This window comes from Urocitellus parryii, chromosome 7 (genome assembly GCF_045843805.1).
Source record: "Urocitellus parryii isolate mUroPar1 chromosome 7, mUroPar1.hap1, whole genome shotgun sequence".
NCBI classification, from domain to species: Eukaryota; Metazoa; Chordata; class Mammalia; order Rodentia; family Sciuridae; genus Urocitellus; species Urocitellus parryii.
Genome location: NC_135537.1, coordinates 139,702,935 through 139,723,556, shown reverse-complemented (window position 1 = coordinate 139,723,556; position 20,622 = coordinate 139,702,935). Strand labels below are relative to the sequence as shown.

The following is a 20,622-nucleotide window of genomic DNA, read 5'->3' as shown; positions in this document are numbered from 1 at the left end:
AACAAAGCCTACCACGTATCTAAATGCAGGGAAGACAGGAGGTCCCGTAGTGTGAAGTCCTCCTTCGCTAACTGGTACTGGGTGGGAGGAATGGAAACAGCTAACACAAAAAAATGGGAAAGAAATTGGAATGGGCAGCCTCACAAGAGACTTTTTTTTAATATTTATTTTTTCGTTGTAGTTGGACACAAGACTTTTTTTTTTAATTAATTTATTTTTATGTGGTGCTGAGGCTCGAACCCAGGGCCATGCATGTGCTAGGGGAGCTCTCTACCACTGAGCCTTTACTGATTCACAAATATTTAGGGTGTCCACCAAGTCCAAGAGAACAGACCAAACTGCACAGAGTGTCTCCACAGGGCTTCCTCTCCTTATGTCAGGTCCTCCTCTCAGAAATCCTTAGGAAGCCCAAACAGCTCCACAGTCCCAGCTGCCATTGTATTTGCTGTCAACAAATGCCAGCAGAAGTCTCTTGGGGTGCCAAGCCACAGAGAAGGTTGGGCACTCACACTGCACTTTCCATAGTCTGTCTCCTGTCTCTACTTCAGGCATGTCAATAAAATGATCCTCCAATGGTAATGCCAGCAATTTCCCATCAGACTGAGGGTCCACACAGGCCAATCCAGCCTGGAAAAGCACCCGCCCATACTAACTCATGCGCACCCCAGAGGCTAACCAAAGCCTCTGCGCTTCCTAGGGAAAGGGTTTCCCTATAAGGTCAAACTTGATACAGATGCAACTGGAAGGATGGGTGTTGATGGACTGAATAGTCTTCAGTGCTGGGTAGCTGAGGATGTTGATACAAACATTGCCATTTGCCAAGGAAAACATGTTATTGTCATTGTTCCAGGAGATTTTGTTGACCTCAAGCTTGAACTGCTCGGCTGCTTTGCAATGGTGCGTCTGGCATGGATAAAGATCACCACATCATCTTTGTTGCCTACAGCAATTAGCAATGGCCTGGCCATCGGGACTCCAGCAGATAGTAATGTTCTCCAGGTAGTGTTTCAGTGGCACTGCATTCTGTAGCCCTCACATCCCAGATGTGAATGGTTTCACTGCCAGATAAGGTGACCAAGAGATGCAGGACTACTGGGATGCCAACAAAGCTGCTCCACTCTATCCTCATGTCCCCACGACCAACAGGTCCTTCTCTCCAGCAAGAAGACACTGGCCGTCTTGTTTAAGGATCCAGGGACTAAGAGACGCTAGTCACAGTTCCAGGCCACCAAGTGCACCTTGGCACTGTGCATCAGAAACTTGCCCGTCTTGCTGTGGTCCCCGAACAGCTCCAGCATCAGGAGCACATAACCACTGCTCCCAGAGCACCAGGGAGGTGGCCATCGCACCTGGGCCACTCTGGTCTAGAGCCGAGGACCCCAAGGCTGCTTCAGGCAATGCTATGCCAAGGTTTCAGAGGGTTAACCTGCCACCAGCCTGGGCGCAATTCGTCCTGGCGCCGCCTTACGTATGCACTTCTGCAACATGGTTTTAAATATCAAAATATTGGAAATAACCTATATGCCCATCAATTGGGAAATGACTAAATGAGCTTTGAAAGCATCATTGTGTGAAATACTGCACAGCCCCCTTGGTGCCCCCTCTACTTTCTGTCAATGAAGTGGATCCTACATGGAAAATATGGTGGTTAAGTTTACAGGCTCAGGAAATCAGCTGAGTTCAAATTCTGATACTCTGGCCTTTGGCAACTTACCTAACCTCTCTGAGCCTCAGTTGCCTTATCTCTAAAATGTTGAGTACCAGGGAATCTCTCATAGGATTGTTGTGAGGATTAAAATAATGCATTCAAGCACTGAGAAGCATGAAAGTCACATGGTAAATGTCAGTAACTGTGAAATATTATTGGCATTGTTATGGAAAGATCTCCAAGAGATTGTTTTGGGTGAAATAGGCAAGTCACAGAAAAATGCATAAAGCCTATCACCATGTGTATTCAAGATGTGTGACGAAATCCAGATTTTCCTGTGTGGCAGGGTTTATGGAAGGACTTTGTCTACCTGTGCTTCTGGAAGAAATAACTCTACTTAGAACTCTTTTCCCCAAGAACTGTGAGTAGTGAGGGAATAGTGATAAAAATAGAAGATATTAGGTTCTTACCACAAGCCAAACCCTTAAGGCCTGGAGAACTTAAGTTTAGAGTTATCTAGTGAGCAGGCAAGGCAGCATGCAAACACAGAGACACAGGCCTCCCATAATCCTTACCCAGATTCACCAGTTTTAAACATTTATTCCTATTTGAATTGTCTCCCCTACCCCCCAGACTGGGGATTGAACCAGGACCTAAAAAGTTACTAGGCAAGTGCTGTACCACTGAAACACACCCCCAACCCTTTCTCGAGACAAGGTTTCACTAAATTGCCAAGGCTGGCCTCAAACTTGCTGGCCTCCTGCCTCAGCCTCCTGAGTAGCTGGGATTATGAGTGTGCACCACCATGCCCAGCTAAATTATTATTTTTGTTCTTTTTTGAACAATATGAGAGTTACAAACTTCATGCTCCTTTCCCCCTGAAGACTTCAGTGCATATTTCCTAAAAACAAAGACACTCTCTTACATAATCTGTATAAAGTGTCAAAATAATACAATAATCTATGGTTCATTTTCAAATTTAATCAGTTGCTCCAATAATTTTTCCTCAATAGGCTTATATTTTTCTCTTTGGGTCCAGCATCCTGTATGGGCTCATGCTTTGCATTTGGTTGTCATGTGCCTTTTGTCTCTTTTAGTTGGAAACAGTCTTTGTCAGCCTTTCTTTGCCTTTACCACAAACATCCCTGCTCTGCTTCACTGCTGTGACATGGAAGTGCTACCAAAATTTCCAAAGCAATGACTATTCAGGAAGTGCTACCAAAATTTCCAAAGCAATGGCTATTCCAGGCATGCGCATCAAAATGAATCCCTATAGAGAATCAGAAAACTTTTCCCCAAATGCTTGAGATGAAGGCAAATGGATATTATTAAAGATATCAAAACCACTGAAGAGCCAGGTGCTGGGTAGTACCCACCGGTAATCCCAGCAGTTCAGGAGGCTGAGGCAGGAGGATTCAAAGTTCACAGCCAGCCTCAGCAACAGCAAGGTGCTAAGCAACTCACTGAGACCCTGTCTCTAAATTTTCAGGGTTTAGCCCTCGTTCCCTCCCGACCTGCAGGAGAGATGGGGAGAGCACGCCCCGACCAGGACGAGCCAAGAAAGGAGAGGGCCGACTGACCACCCAGGCCGAGGGAGGATAATCAGACACATCAGGGAGACCAGTCAAAGCAGGAGCTCGTTTAATGAGAAAACACATGCAGCTAATATAATGTACAGGAGCCAATCAGGATAAAGGTCAGAAGGGTGGGGAGAGTTCACGTGTACATCCATCCTACAGGCATTAATGGGTGACACCAGCTGTCCATGAGGGTGGAAGGGTTCTAAGCCTATCCTAGAGGTGGTCCAATTTTTTGGCAACACCTTCTGGCTGATCACCAGGCACTGTCTTAGCCACATGTGTGGCCCCAAGACCGGGAAGCAGGTAGCAGCCAGCAAGTTAGGTTTCCTCTTTTCTGGTGCAACATGCCCAACATGTTACATCATGCCCTATATCTCCCCCTTTTTGTTTTATTAGCAGGTGTTTGCCTTACTCGAGAGTGTGACTGTCTTAGGTTGTCCCCCTCTGGGGATCTTAACCGTCATTGACTACCACTCTAGCTCTTGGGGCAATCCCACCTGCAGGGCCCACAGGCCCAATGGGAAGCCTCAAGGAAGGGAGATGGCTATCACCTAGGAAGGAAACCTTTCTGCTCCCGGCTTACACCTGCACATCCTGGTAGGGGCCGTGGCCAATCTCATAGGGTTCCCAGTCAGTATCTTGTAAGACAGCATATTGCTGCCGGATCACCATCAGTTGAACAGCTCTGGCTCAATCCTTGAGAAACTGGAGGAGCCTGTTGATGACACAAGGTTCAAATGTAAATACAAGAATTATAGTAACCAAGGGGCCTACAAAGGGGAGAAGGTAAGGAAGCCACCCATTTAACCCAGTCCACAGGAAGCTCAATTGCAGCTCATTTCGTCGATTCAAGGTCTTCTTGTAGTCTTTTGATCTTGTCTTGGACAATACCAGAGCGATTAGCATAGAAACAGCACTCCTCCTTTAGGAACAGACATAGTCCTCCTTCTTGGGCGGTAAGCAGGTCCAGACCACGACGGTTTTGGAGGACTACTGCAGCCAAGGAATCGAGTTGAGATTTCAGGTCCAAGATAGTGCTGGCAACATGGTGCCTATCATCTATCATCTGCTGAGAAAGCTTACTGTACATCTGTAAAGAAGTACTGAGGCCAGCAAGTCCAGTTCCCATCCCCATGGCTACCCCTAGACCCAACAGCAAAGGAACAGCATGAATGGCTCTTCAACAGCAGGTATGGGCAGGGACTGGTTATTAGGGAGGACCCCAATGTCAGGGAGGAGGAGGACCACAATGCAGACCCCTCTCCAATTACCTCGTAGGACACTCTACGTCATATCCCCACAGAAGGAGGCAGTACCATTAGGAGGACAAAGCATACCACTTACTGATCCGTCAGAAAACCTATTGCCTCCACACCAGAAGGGATTCAACGTCCCCACATCTTGATTGCCATTTCTAGTGAGACAGGTGACGTTAGGCATGGTCACCAAGGGCAAAAAGACTTCTGAGTGGGGTGGGAGTATAGGGCATCTACTAGGAAGAGGTGAGATTATATCCCACCAAAAGGGAATGGCATTAGCCTTTAATGGTCCATTCTTTCCTGGGGGGGGGGGGCATATAAGGATCAACAAATTGGCTTACCACCACTTCCAGGACACTGATACCCAGAATGGGACCCCTCAGAGTGGCCCATCCAGTAAGTTACACCCCTGTGAGTACATTTAGATGCTGGTTTAAAACAAGCCGTATGGACCACGCCTGATTCGAATGTCGTGCATGGGCAGGTGGCAGGGCCTTGGGGCTTAAAAGGAAGAACCACTGGTTTGGGCCAGCAGATGCCGGAGCCTAGAGTAGCAAGGCGACCTGAGCCAGCTTCACAGACTTCAAGATTGCTGATTACATATGCTCCCCATAAGCCATTACCACAGTCATATTTGGTCCCGTAGCATCGACTATTGAGAAGGGCCTTAGTGACACACTGCCTGCAGGGGGAGCCAAGGATATGACATCAAAGCGTGCCTCCCCAAAGCGAGAGTCTCCCCCAACAAACATGAATGCCATGAGGGAGACAATGAGGAGTCCGGTCACAACCAGGCAAAACGTCCAGAATGGTCTTTTCATTACAAATGAGAAAATAAAGAATCTTACCTCAAGAGGGGATGCTCTTGGGTAATCATTTTTGTTGTGGTAAAGTATTTTAGATCTCTAGCGGGTACCCAAATTGGACTTGGCTTCCCAATCGGGAATACACACCCCAATCCCCTCCCTACACTAATGAGGGGATTATGATCCATCGGACCTCTACCTTCAAATAAGGTGTCTGATTAGACCAATGTCTCTGGAAAGCAGTTAGAGGTTGGTCTTTGGAAAAATTCAAAATATTTAATGTAAGCATGGCTGTCCTTAATTGGCCATGGGGATTGTTTCCCCCTTTTCGTTTTATTAGTTGATCCTTTAAGGTCTTATTATGCCTCTCAATTATAGCTTGACCTTTTGGATTGTACGGTATTCCAGTGGTTTAATATTCCAAGTTTGGAAGAATTCTTATAATGATTTGCTCACAAAGCAGGGCCCATTGTCTGTCTTAACCTGTAGGGGTAATCCCAAAATGGTAAAACACTGTAGGAAATGGCTTTCAGCATGTCGAGCTTTTTCGCCCAAATGAGCAGTTGCCCAACAAGCATGTGAATAGGTATCTATAGACATAAATATGTGTTTTAATTTTCCAAAAGGTGCACAGTGGGTCACATCAGTTTGCCAGACGACATTAGGTCTGAGGCTCCTGGGGTTGACCCCAGGGGATTGAAGAGGTGGGACCTGTAAAAATGGCATACATGATTTACATGTCCTTATGATCTTTTTAAAATCTTTTATGGGAATGGGGGGGGATCTCTGATGTAACCCTCTCCAGTTTGAGTAAGTTCATGAAGTCCTTGAGCCATCTCAAGGTTCTGTTGAGGCTGAGCAGTGTCCCATTGGTAGCCAATCGATCAGCCATTTGGTCCCCCCATGTCAAGATTCCGGGTAACTCCTGGTGTCCCCTGAGATGCTGCAGAAAAATGGGCTCAGCCTGCTCTTTCAACAAGGATCGGACTTGAATCATTAGAGGAGTAATTGGGTTTTTGTCCAATTTAATATACGCTGACACTAGAGTTGGTAACAAGTTGACTACATATAGGCTGTCAGAAAACAAGTTCATTGGTCCATGGACATGGGTCAAGGCCAGGGCAACTGCATATAGTTCCTTAAATTGTGCAGATCCCGCAACTGGCTCAAAATAGTGGGTACTTTCCCCTTCATTGGCAGGGGAAGAGGTGGAGTACACCACTGTGGCAGATCCCACTTCTCCCCCATCAGTAAAGACATTTACCACTTTAGTGAGGGGTATGGTGGAAAAAAGTATGGGGGGCGGGGTCCATTGTAACCTCAAGAATGATGTCACCCTGTAAGAGTAAAAGAAATTGAAGTTAAAGTGTAAAGGACCGGGTATTGTAAAGTTTCTAAGCTGCAAAGCCTGAGTTAAAATGTAAAGGACCAGGTATTGTTAAGTTCCTATGCTACACCCAAACCCTGAAATTCCTGTAGCTGTTAGAATAATTCCCGGGACTGCCCAGTAGATATTCCCCCTGACCATTTAGTTGTTTAATAACCTAGGACCCTGTGCAGCTTGGCACGTAGGCATTCAGGGCCCAAACCAATCAGTTTAAATGTATCCCCTCCTTAGGATTGACCTATCACTCCCGCCCGACCTGTTCCCGCCAATGAATGTACTAATCATGTTCAGGAATTGTTGTTTGATTTTCCCGCGGTGTATAATGATTTGTTAAAGGGGACCGTGATGTATGTAAAGTTCCTGCCCTCCCCAAAAAGTGTACTTAAGCACTGCTCAACCCCTGCTCCGGGCTCTTGGCCGCTCTCCCTTCTTGAGTGAGCCTGGAGCCCCAGCGCGCTGAGGACCCTTACAACCCATCTCGAAGTACCATAATGACAATCCACCTTTCCCATGAAACCCTCCAAGGCATTGGATACCCGACTATGGTTTCTTCTGACCCACTCAAAGTCCGACAACCGGTAGGGGATTACTGGCACATCAGGACCCCGCCCATAATGTCTCAGGGAAATATCCCTACCCTTAACTATCAGGTCAGCCAACTGGTCAAGTTGGGAATAGACCCTAGGGGCCCCTCCCACAGATGCATGTATCTGTTGAAGATCACCTAACTGGGTAATGGCAACCGAAGAAAGCTCCGAGCCGGGCAGGATCCAAAGACAGAGGGGGCATTGGGGCCATAGCGAGCCAATTGTGCAGGCTGACTGAATCTTTTGGAATATCGATTGATGTGATGGAGTCATTGTGATGACATCTGTGGGGACTTTATCTCTTAAAGAGTCGAAAAGCGGAAGCAGGTCTTCTGTAGGCAGGTGAAGCCAAGGCCTTAATCAGTTGAGTTCGACCAACAGTTTTTGTAATTCCACCAAGGTATAGGATGACTGGAAAAGCAATTGAGGCTTAAGGGGACAGACAGAATCCAATCTAAGTTTGACCCCTAGAATTTTAAAAGGGGGTAAGGACTGGACCTTGCCATTAGATATATGTAATCCTCCCTTCTGTAAGAGAGTCTGGAGTTCCTTATAGGCAGAGCCTAATGCTTTGGCGTCCGCTGCCCCAATAATGATGTCATCCATGTAAATATATAGAATTATGTCTGATCGCCTCCCAAAGGGTTGCAGTACTTAAGAAACATAATGTTGACAAAAAGCTGGACTGTTAGCCATGCCCTGGGGTAACACCACCCACTCATATCTTTGGTTTGGCCCCAGGAAGTTAACAGAGGGAACGGAGAAGGCAAACTTCTCGCAGTCCTGGGGATCAAGGGGAATAGAAAAGAAGCAATCCTTGATATCACAATGAGGGTCAAATCCCGAGGGATGGAGGGGATCCAGGGTAGTCCTCCCAAGGGGGTACCAACGGGAATCATCCGCTCATTAATCCTTCTTAGGTCCTGTAATATTCTCCATTTCCCTGTGGCCTTTTGTATGACAAATACAGGACTATTCCAAGGGCTCAGGGAGGGCCTAATATGCCCTAGGGTCAGTTGTTCTGATATTATCTCTTTTAACTTTTGTAGTTTATCTAGAGGAAGCAGCCACTGTTCTACCCACACTGGAGGGCCCTGAAGCCATTGAATGGTGGCGGGTAGGATCCCTGGCCTCTAGGATTGGGGGGGAGGCCTCACACGGGGTGCAGGAGTGTTCCACCTTAATGTCTGAAAAAGTGGATCCCCTCGGTAATTGCTAAGGGGACCTGATAGGCCAAACTGTTGCTGGTATTCCTCTTCCTCTAGGATATCGTCATATATCCCTTTGTGATCTGAGGTGATGAACACCTCGGCTTCCCCCAAAATATCCTGTCCCAGCAGATTAGCTGTCAGGCCAGACGCCACCAGAGGGCGTACCTCTCCCTGACTACCATCTATATCCTTCCAAGTAAGCCAATCCTTGGTTTCTTCAGATCTTGTATCACCCCCCACTCCCAATAACTGAGGTCCAGGAATCAGATTCCATTGTGGGGGAACTGTAAGGGTCCGGCGAACGTTGGAGGAATAGACCACCAAGAGACCGGCTCATGCAACAGCAAAAGGGGTTTATTGAGGAACCAATCCAGCGCGCTGGGGCTCCAGGTTCACTCAAGAAGGGAGAGCCGACAAGAGCCCCGAGCAGGGGTTGAGCAGTGCTTAAGTACACTTTTTTTAGGGAGGGCAGGGACTTTACATACATCACAGTCTCCTTTAACAAATCACCATACACCCCAGGGAAAATCAAACAATAATTCTCAAACATGATTAGCACATTCATTGGCGGGAACAGGTGGGGGGGGGTGATAGGTCATTCCTAAGGAGGGGATACATTCAAACTGATTGGTTTGGGCCCTGAATGCCTACGTGCCAAACTGCACAGGGTCCAGGTTATTTAACAACTAAATGGTCAGCACCGGGCATTGTCTTAACTGCCCCAGGAATTTCAGGTTCTGTGTGCAGTTCAGAAACTTTACAATACCTAGTCCTTTACATTTTAACTCAGACTTTGCAGCTTAGAAACTTTACCCTTTCAGAACCTCCTCTTTTCTTAATACTGTTTGATCCACTCAAGTGTCAATCAAGCAGCAGAACTTTTTCCCTGCTATGATGATATCCATTTTTGGCCTAATTCCCAGGATTATTAGGACTGTCCAGTGGGCCCTAGGTGGGTCACAAGGCGGGGTGCCTCCTTTGGGTGAGGGGGCTGGAGTGCACCCCGTTATTAGTTTAAAGGCTTCCCTTCAATATCAAATTTGGACTTATAAGCCCTCCGCCAATGGAATCCCTTTCTACACTGGAGGCAAGGCGTCTTAGGTGGAGTTTGCCCCTTAGTCTGGCCTGAGGGATGTCCCTGGGAGGCACCTGTAGGGCACTCTCTCTTGAAGTGGCCCTGTTGACCACACCCATAACAAACCCCTTTCCCAGTGCCACTGGAAGAGGCGAGGGTGGTAGTAAGGGCCTCAGCAAGAGAAGCCATTTGGGCACAACCAACGACTGTGATTGGTGGGCCTGAGTACTGACTCCTTAATGGCCACTATCCACCTTCCCATAGATCTGTCCTTCATCCCTGCACAGGCTAGATTGTGGTCTATGGTCATCCCCTCCCAGACCAGCATCTTGACAAACTGGTCCCGAAGGGGCCCTTGTGGGGAATTTCCTTTGGAGGATCTTTTCCACCCTCTTGATGAAGGTGGCAAGATCCTCTGTAGCCCCCTGAGTAATTCCTGCTACCAGGGGCTCTGAGGGGCCTTCCTCCAACTTCTTCCATGCTGCCAGTCCGAAAGCCCGTACCTGCTCACCACTTCAGGTACAGGGGACCAGGAAGCACAGCCTCGGTTAAGTGTTTCCAGTCTTGGGTGGTACACTGTTGGTGGGCCAGACCCTGGAGGATGGTTTCAGCCCAGGGCGAATTAGGTCCATCCTCAGAGACGGCCTTTTTGAGTTCCTTCAAATCTTGGGACTCCCAGGGGTACCATAAGGCCGGTCTATTGCCCCCAGGTTAGCATTTACAGGGAAAGCCATACACGATGGGGATGAGTCATCGCTGGTCTTACAAGATGGCGGCTTAACCAGCTTTTCCGGGTTTGCACAAGAGGGCGGAGAATTTCCTTGAGGGGAGAGGTGACAATATGGTGGAGGCCGCTCCCCATCCCCATGTGTTCTGGGACAGGAGCACTTGGTGAGGAACTCAGAGGACCAAAAAGGTCTAGGAGGCCATTGTCAGAGTGAGGCTTTAAGCCATTCTCCTCCTGGGCAGCGAGTGACCAAAGTCGCTCCTCAACAAAGGTTTCCCAAGCTGGGTTGCCCTTTGAGGAAGCGGTAGGAGGAGCAGGTGTCTTAAAAGGGTCTTTGCCGCCCCTAGATGTTCCTTTTGAGGGGCCAGGGGAGAAACAGGCTTTGAGGGCAGATAGGGTTGGGTAGGCGGGGTCCTCTCCCAGGTTAGTCTCCCTCTTCCTCACCAATTGTTCTTCGAGGTCCCAGGTGGCCCAATCAAAAAGATGGGCAGCCACCAACCAGGGTGTAGCACGTGTCAAGGTTTCCCAGATCTTTTTGGCCTGGGCATCTGAGATCTCTAAACCTCGGCTTTTGAGCATGAACCTCAGCGCTTTAAGAGCCGGGTCATCAGGCCTAGTGTGAGATTGCCCCATCTCTTCAGGGAGACCCTTATCTCGGATGACATTTTCACTTTTGGTGAACCGACTTCTTCGTGTCTCTGGTTGAGAGGGCCGACTGATCGGAGACCAGTCAAAGCAGGAGCTGGTTCAATGAGAAGACGCAGCTCATACAATGTACAGGAGCCCATCAGGATAAAGGTCAGTAGGGTGGGGAGAGTTCATGTGTACACCCATCCTACAGGCAGTAATGGGCATGGGCCGAAGGGTTCTGAGCCTATCCTAGAGGTGGTCCGATTTTTGTCACAACCCATGGCAATGCCTTCTGGCTCATCACCAGGCGCCGTCTTAGCCACAAGTGTGGCCCCAAGACCGGGAAGCAGGTAGCAGCCAGCAAGTTAAGTTTCCCCTTTTTCTGATGCAACATGCCCCACACGTTACATTATGTCCTACATAAATAAAATACAAAAAAGAGCTGGGGATGTGGCTTAGTGGTTAAGTGCCCCTGAGTTCAATCCTCAGTACCCCCACCCCTCAAAAAAAAAAAAAAAAAAAAGCTTTGCCTGAGGCGTTGGAGAGATGGAGTTTGTCCTTCGGGAGCCGGAGCCGTTTCTCAGGTAGAGGATGGATTGAACTTGAACTCTGCCTCCTTTGAATGCAAATATCCCTAAGAAGAGGTCACAAGATGCTACAATCAATTAATAGCCTCACCCTTGGAGTTCAGCTCAGAAAGCCTGGGTCAGGTCACTGCTGGAGAGGCTTCGGACACTGGGAATTGATATTTGATAGTTTTGCTCTGAGGATTTGAGATGGAGTAAATCAATACGTCCATCAATGATAAAGTCCTTGAAAACTCAAATCCCACATCCATAAACACGGTTAGCAAGGATTTAACTTCTTTCTTGAGGAATGAGACTCCAGTTTTGCACCTAAAGCTGCAACATTTGACCTTGCTCAACAGTCATATCAAGAGCGTCCAGCCACATCTGACATCTAGACTGACAAAATAGAAGGCAGTTAGATTATAAGACAAGCTGGCATTATAGATTTACCTAGCCTGATATTTTTAAAAATTAGAATATTCGCACTGGATGCAGTGGTATGTACCTGTACTCCCCTTGACTCAGGAGGCTGAGGCAGGGGGCTCCCTCATGCCCAGGATTTCTAGGCCAGCCTAGGCAACATAGGGAGATGCCATCTCAAAAATAAAAAAAAAAAAAAATGGAAGCAAAGATCAGAATATTCAAGAAAAATTCCAGCTCTGCAGGATCATATGTTCCTATAGATTGAACAAAAAAACAAGATGCCCTCCTCCCTCTCTGTCACCAGAGGACACAAAACAATGTAAAACCATTGCTGGAATTTGTAAGCATTAGAAAAATTTGTTCCTGTCCCGGTTCCTGATGGATTCCTAACAATGAAAATTGAATATGTTGCCTTTTTGTCTTTCTTTATGTATATTTGCACAGAATAGAATACCTTTATTATATTTATTTTTATGTGGTGCTGAGGATTGAACCCAGTGCCTCACATGTGCTAGGCAAGCGCTCCACCACTGAGACACAACCCAAATCCCTCATCTTTCTTTTTTATTATTATTTTTATCATTGTTGTTATTGGTAATAAGGAATTGAACCCAGGCATGCTTTACCACTGAGCTCCCTCCCCAGATCCTTTTAAATTTATTTATTTATTTTTTTAATTTTGAGGCAGGGTCTCACTAAGTTATGGAATCTGGCCTCAAACTTGCAATCCTCCTGCTTCAGCCTCCTGAGTCACTACACACCACTGTACCCAGCTTGAATACTCCGATTTTTGAAAATATCAGGCTAGGTAAATCTATAATGACAGCTTGTCATTACAGTTTTCAAAGGCTGCTGCCTCACTGATGGACACTTTTGACTAAATACCCATGTATGCTTTTTAAAGAATACTTGGATCATGTGATTTTTTCAAAAATATGATCTTGAAATTATTTTTTAAAAAAAACAGAGCAGGGTTTTTTGAGTCTCCATGTCTGTGTTTGAACCTCCTTCCTGCTGTGGCTGTGTGACCTGTGGCAAATTGATGGATTTGCTTGATTCTCTACTCTCTGGGCTCTAAAGTAAAAGATGCTAATAGTGCCTGTGTGGTAAGCTGTTGAGAGATTAAATAAAAGAACACATGAAAAGTGCTCAGCAGGGCACCTCGTACTCAGCAAACATCATCAGTGGAAGTAGCTTTCCATTGTCCCAGTCTGCATTGTATGAACACCCCAGACAAGATCCAATTGGGGGTGTTGTCCCCATCTGATAGGAGCATCCCTGACATTCTTTTATATATATATATATATATATATATATATATATATATTTTTAGTTGTAAATGGACACAATACCTTTATTTTATTTATTTATTTTTATGTGGTGCTAAGGCTCGAACCCAGTGCCTCACATGTGCTAGGCAAGCGCTCTGCCACTGAGCCACAGCCCCCAACCCATCCATGTCATTCTGATGTCCCGCTTACCGTAGCCACTTCAGGCTTGGGCTCTGCTAGGCTTGGGGTTTGGTTTGTCTCCCAAGAATCCATATATTGAGGGCTTGGTCCCTCAGTGTGGTAAGGTCATGGGACTCTTAAGAGGTGGGGCTTACTGACTGGTCTTTAGGTCATTGGGGGTGTGCCCTCAGAATAATTAAGGAGGACCCCATGCTGCCCTTTAGTAATTCTCCCAAGAGGGTTGTTATAAGAGCCCCACCCAGTTCCCTGGCTTCCTGTCTGGCAATGTGCCCTGCAAATGCTCCCATCACTGCTGTCCACCATGATATGACACAGTCTTGAAGACCCTCACCAGATCTGAGTGGATACAGGTGCCATGCCCCTGAACCTCCAAAACTGGGATCTAAATAAGCCTCTTTTATTCATAAAGTAAGCTGGTCTCTGGTGTTTCATTACAGTGATGAAAAACTGACTAACATAGGGCCCAATCCCAGGACCAATACTTTGGCTCCAGAAGAACAATTTAATCACATGACACAAGGCGAATTAAGAACCTCACCCTAGACTGGAGTTGTAGCTCGGTGGTAGAGCACTTGCCTAGCACATGGGAGGCAATGGGTTTGATCCTCAGCACGACATGAAAATAAATAAAATAAAGGTATCGTGTCCATCTACAACTAAAATGAAAACCTCATCCTTCCCACAAAAGGTAACCTTTCTTCATGGGTGGACTCTGGATGGAGAAGGCATTCAGAACTGGCTTATGCAGTACAGTTGGTCAGGAAAGAGAATCCAGGAACAGCCTGAGAGAAAATAAAAGGGACCAAAATAAATAAATAAATAAATAAATAAATAAATAAATAAATAAATAAATAAATAAAAACTATGACTGCTTTATGGTGGTTGAGAGGATCAATGGAATGAATCAGCATTCAGTACTTAGCAAAGTGCTGGGCACATCGTAAGCATCCCATAGATGGTGGCACGGAGGATGACAATGATGATGATGACCACAACTATTATTGGACTGTTACTAGTGACCCCAGGATGGAACCACTCAAGCTGAGCTCCTGGGGATGAGAATGGGTCCTGAGTACAACTAGAGGCTCCTTCCTCCCTGAGCCTGCACACAGGTCCGGAGGGTCCAAGCTTTGTGTTCTGCTGGGGTCCCATCCAGTGCTCCCTCTTCCTGCCTCGGCTCCGTGAAGAGCCCTTTGCCATTCCCTGATACTCTTTCAGAGAGTCCCCCCCCCCCCCCCCCGTCTCCCCTTCCCAGGACTCCAGGAAGTGGTCAATGGGTCAGTGTTTGTGGCCCTCCTGCCGTGGAGAACGGGCACTCCTGCAGATGCAGAACATCTGGGTGGCACTCACAGGAGACTGGCGTGAGCTCGGGCAGCAGCGGGGGAGGTTCCAGAACACCAGACTATTTTTAGCCTGGCACAGATGCCCAATTCCCAGCTAAGGGAGCGAGTGTGGTAGGTGGGAAGCAATCTTGCTTTCATCATTTATTATTTTATTAACCACTTAGGATGTCAAAGGCAGCAGGTATTACCTGGTTTCATTGCCAGTTTCCTTTTCATGATTCCTGACTCCTTGTTACTTCACAAACAATATTCTCCCCCAGGGGCCTAAGAAGGACGGGGAGAAAATGAAATTGACCAAGTGACAATGAATGAGGGCAAGGAAGGGATAAATATCCCAACCTGCTCCATCAGCAGTGGGAGAGGGTCCAAAAAAACACTTAGCCGCATAAATTGCTCACTTATCCTCCCTGTAGTGAGTTTGCTCCAAATGGCTTGGAAAACCATTGCAGCTAATCAAAGGCGGCAGGCCCCATTGCTGGAAGGGGGCCAGGCTGGGCTCAGCAGGAGTCTGAATTGTGCCTGGATTCATTATCTTTATCCAGTCCAACATTTTAGTGGTAGGTTTTTGTTTGATTTCGGAGTAAGATGGTTAGGTCATTATTTGTTAAATTATAGCTTTTAATTAGCGGATCTATCGAAATGAAAAGCCTGAGAGAGGCACACATGCCTTTAAGTTTTTTTGTTTGGAATTTATAATTATTGCTCTTTGGAAAAGATTAGTCGGGGGCATTAAAGACTTTCTTTTAAGAAAATCCTCAAATGATATGCTGTTCAGGAAGGAAGTGAAGGAGTATGCCAATAAACTAGATATAGACCTCTCTAGCAATGCTCTCTGATTCATTACTGCACCCCAAGTCCTTGTATTTGCAGAAAAGCAGAGAGACAGGATGGAAGTGGGGCTCAGGGGTGAAACATGTGCTTAGTATGCATGAAGTCCTGGGTCCAATCTCCAGCAACAAAAAATAAATAAATAAAAGAGGGAGGTCAGATACTTTATAATAGTTCCTATATCTTTTTATTTCGGTGCTGAGGATGAGACCCACATATGTTAGGCAAGTGCTTTATCATATTCCCAGTCCAGTTTGTATACCTTTTCTTCAGGGTGGGATCCATACAGGCATCAAGGAACCAGAGGAGGTACTGACTTGACCAGCAAACTGGAGACTCAAAGCAGATGGAATTTTAACAAGATCCTGACTACTTCCTGATTCCCCTGGAGAGTAGGGAAGGTGGGAGGGCCTGGATCAACGTTGGTACATGTTCCCATTTGGAGATTTGGTCTCTGCTTTGGGGAGGAACAAGGCACGCCTGGTATTGTTAGAGTCTCAGCAATCTGTCCAACTGGGCTTCACCCAAGCTCCGCCGAATGCAGAATGGCCTTGTCTCCAGCAGAGGGCGCACCACCGCCTGATTTAGATGCTCTCGCCTCCAGCCCTTGGTAAACCACACCTCCACCATCTGCTGGAGCCGGGTCGGGGTTCTTTCTACCTCTGTGTTGGTTTTCCTTCTCGGGTAACAGCGAGGAAGCAGATGACAATCGCTGCGCACGTTGGGCCTCGGGCTGTTAGAGGCTGCCAAGGCGGACGCTCCGATTTCTTCCTCTTTTCACATCCAAGCCAAGCATCGCTGCTCACTGCAAGGGAGGAGCGGGGGAGCCAACCAGAGGCGCTGGACCTCTGAGCCCCTTGGCCCAGCACCCCCAGTTCTGAATATACTGCTTCCCTTTGCTCTGTGCTCCGCAGGGCCCACAAACAAAGGATGGGAAGCCTCTCCAGAGGGAGTCCTTATGCACCGTCCCTTCTGTGACCTCCTCTGGAGAGTCCACAGATTTGTGTCATGGACTACAAATCCTGGGTCCAGGGTGGTCTTTTTTCCTGTCACCAGCACTCAGCACAGTGTCTGACACAGCCACACAATAACCATACTTAATGAACGAATGTGTACTTTCATGTCAATTGCTATCTTGGTTCATTCTTTCATAAACTGAGCATATACTTTGTACCAGGCACGGGGGAATCAGAGATCAGAAGTACAATTCTCAAGGAGATTACAATGCGGAGGAGACAGGCATGTGCTTTAGCAACTTGATTTTTTTTTTTTTTTTTTGGTACTGGAATTGAATCAAAGGGGCTTAACCATTGCGCCACACCCCCAGCTAGGCTCCCCCCACACACACCGCCCACCTTGTACATTTAGAGTCAGGATCTCGCTGAATTGCTTAGACTGGTTTTCAACTTGCAATCCTCCTGCCTCAGCCTCCCAAGCTGCTGGGATTACAGGCATGGGCCACCGCCCGCCTGGCTCTGAACTACTTGAATTCCAGCTTCTCTTAGTTACTGGCTAATTAATTTCACACAGAGTAGGGTTGCTTGCTGGTTCGACTGATAATATCCTTCTGAAATTCAGCCACTTATCCTGGCAGTGAACTTAACTCCCAACCTCTCCCAGACCTGTGGGGGAAGGGAGTTCCAATTCAGGAGTCTTCTTATCTTGTATTACTTTGAAGCCCCAAATTACACTCTACATTCCATGCTTCTTAGGAAACCAGACTAACTCACAAAGACCACTTTGGTTGTGCAGATCAGAAAACAGCTCATTAATACATAGCACTTTTTGTAAAGGATTTGGGGGCTTATTGCTGTCAGGGGGATTTTGTTTATTTTGATTTTGCAAAATCTGAGTGTAGATCTGATGCTCTCCCTTCCCATCTTGCTTTCATCTTTATGCTTACTAATCACATTTATTCTGCTTATGGGAGTAACAAAAGAGATAAAAACCCTCTTCCTTTGAGGGAGAACAGCACAGATAAGAAGCCTACAAATAGAAATTGTTTTCTGAGGAGTAAATGTCAAATTTTACAGATGGGCTTTGGAATGAGAGGAAGGGTTATTATTATGACCTGAAGCAACTTAGACTCGTTTTTAAAGCAGAATAAATGTTTGGGAAATGGCTCTATGCACAGATTCTGGTCTCTGAAAAAGGCTAGCATGTGAAATAAGTTTTTTTAAAAAAGGCTTTAAGATTTTTTACTCTTCAGACAACAAAAAAATAAGAATTTTTAAAAAATTTCTTGGCACTGAAAATTTACTCAAATGTTTTGCTGCTGTTGTTTTTTAACCACACAATTGCTCCATCTACAGCTGTGTGCACTGGTGTGAATAATATGCTGTCTGTCATTTATTATATTTCACCACTCCGTAGCCCCCAGCAAGAGTCCCAACCAACACAATTAAAACCACTGCACTGGATGGTTTCTCAGGGTAATTCTATAAAACCTTTCAAGATAATATAATACCAGGGCTGCTTAAATCATTATAGTCTACAAAAAAAGGGGAAAACTTCCAAAATACTTCAAAAAAACATGAGCACATAACTGATATCAAACTCAATAAAAACTTCACTAAGGGGCTGGGGTTGTGGCTCAGTGGCAGAGCACTTGCCTAGCACATGTGAGCCACTGGGTTTGATCCTCAGCACCATATAGAAAGAAAGAAAGAAAGGGGCTGTGGATGTGGCTCAAGCGGTAGGGCGCTCACCTGGCATGCGTGCGGCCCGGGTTCAATCCTCAGCACCACATGCAAACAAAGATGTTGTGTCTGCCGAAAACTAAAAAATAAATATTAAAAAATTCTCTCTCTCTCTCTCTCTCTCTCTCTCTCTCTCTCTCTCTTTCTCTCTTTAAAAACAAAAAAAAAAAAAAAAAAAGTTTAATTAAAAAAAAAAAAAAAAAAAAAAAAAAAAAAAAAAAAAAAAAAATAGAAAGAAAGAAAGAAAGAAAGAAAGAAAGAAAGAAAGAAAGAAAGAAAGAAAGAAAGGAAGGAAGGAAGGAATTGTATCCATCTACAACAAATTTTTTTTTAATTTCACAAAAATATAATATCTCATTAATTAATAGTAATGCAAAGAGTATAAACACAATATTAATAAACAGAATATAACATATTCAAATCAATATATCACGGCCGTGTGTTGTTTTTTCTCTTGGAATTCAAGGATGGTTCATCATACAAAACTTTACTACCATAACCCAGAACTTCCTCTTCTGGTTGTAGTGGACAAAGGATTGTTTTTGTTTTTGTTTTTTCCAGTGCTGAGGAACAAACCCAGGGTCTTGCACATGCTAGGCAGGTGCTCTAAAACTGAGCTATATCTACAACTCAGTGAGGTAAATTTAGAAAAATATTTTCTATGAAGGAAAAGTTAAAAGCTGGACAAAATATAATAGAAACTTTTTTTTTTCATACTGGGGACTGAACCCAGGGGCACTTCATCATTTATGAGGCCCTGCCTTCTATCTCTGGCATTGTGAAAAACACAACCAAAACAACAAAACATTCCCAGTGCTTTTTATTTTTTATTTTGAGATAGGGTCTTGCTGAGTTGCTGAGGCTGGCCTTAGACTTGCAATCCTCCTGCCACAGCCTCCTGAGTTGCTGGGATTACAGGTGTGTGCCACCACACCTGGATAGAAACATTTTTTAAAGCATCAAATACTTAATAAGACAGAGATAAATTGCTGGATGAGATCTGGGAAAGTTTGGGAATGCACACTGGTAAGCAAAGCACTTGGAGTCACTTTTTCCAGAAACATTTGATAAAAAGATAATTAAGGCATGAAACTGGGGTTGTAGCTCAGTGGTAGAATGTTTGCCTTGCACACTTGAGGCCCTGGGTTCGATCCTCAGCACATAAAAATAAATAAATAAAAAATAAAGATATTGTGTTATCTACTATATATATACACACATTATATATATATATATATATATATATATATATATACATACACACACACGCACACATACTTTTGGCAATTCCACAGGTATGGGGAGAAAAGTTGGAATCTAATAAGGGAAGGAATTCTGGTAAACCACTTCATCCCAAGAAGGGATAAAAAATACAGGGAATCCTTTTTCTCTTACTGCATGTGGCTTCTGATCATATGGGTAGCCCAGGAAATATTAAGCTTTGAATTTGGTTATTAGGATATCCAGAATACCAGAAAAAGACAAAGAAAATCATCTTTGGAGGAAGATCACATCCTGAATCTAAAATTAATTTTTAAAAACAATATATGGCATGAATTATAGCTAAACAGGCCCAAGGGGAACAAGACAATGTTAATACCAATGAGAAGAAACAGGCCCACAGGGCTGGGGTACAGCTCAGGGGGAGAGCATCACCTAGCACTTGTGAGGCCCTGGGTTCTATCCCTGGCAACCCAAACAACAAAACAGTTAATAGAAACACGGGGACTTCAGTTAATGGGACAGGGGCACCATGACTCTCAAACAAGTATGCTTACTATGTTCAAAGCAATAGAATTCAAGTTTGAAAATCTCCAGGGAACTGGAAACTACAAGCATAGCATAGCTGATTAGAAAAATAACCTAAGATAAATCCTAGAACTGAAAAATTACAAAAACTAAAATTTAAAACCAAACGGGTTTAGTCAACAGCAACACAATGTACTAAGAAGAAGAGAACTAGAGGACAACCAGAAGACAATGTCCAGAATGAAGCACAGAGAGACAAAAGAGTGGAAAATAAAATACAGCAGAGGACATAAGTGACATAAGATATGTGGTAGAAAGGTTAACATGGATTTAACTGGAAGAGTTAAAGGAAGAGAGCAGGGGAATAGCAATACTTGGAAAGATAATTAGCTAATAACTTGTTTTAAGAACCAACAAAAGATATTAATTGCTGCGCCCCTCCCCTGACTCAGGCAATGGCAAGGCCCTACTGAGGTGGATGGCGTAAGGCGTCCATCCTCTGGAGGAGCGCAGTATGTTTCTGGGAGTGGGCTGATTTGTTTTTGTATTCCTTTAATAAGTATAGTTGCGATTTCTCATATGACCATTAAGTGTGAAGGAAAAAACATGACTTTCCCAATTAATGCAAC

General features: G+C 45.3%; 1 pseudogene; it reads right to left on the bottom strand.

Annotated features, from left to right (window-relative positions):
* Positions 1 to 389: 389 nt before the first annotated feature.
* Positions 390 to 1,487, bottom strand: LOC113182852 (THO complex subunit 3 pseudogene; annotated as a pseudogene).
* Positions 1,488 to 20,622: the final 19,135 nt, after the last annotated feature.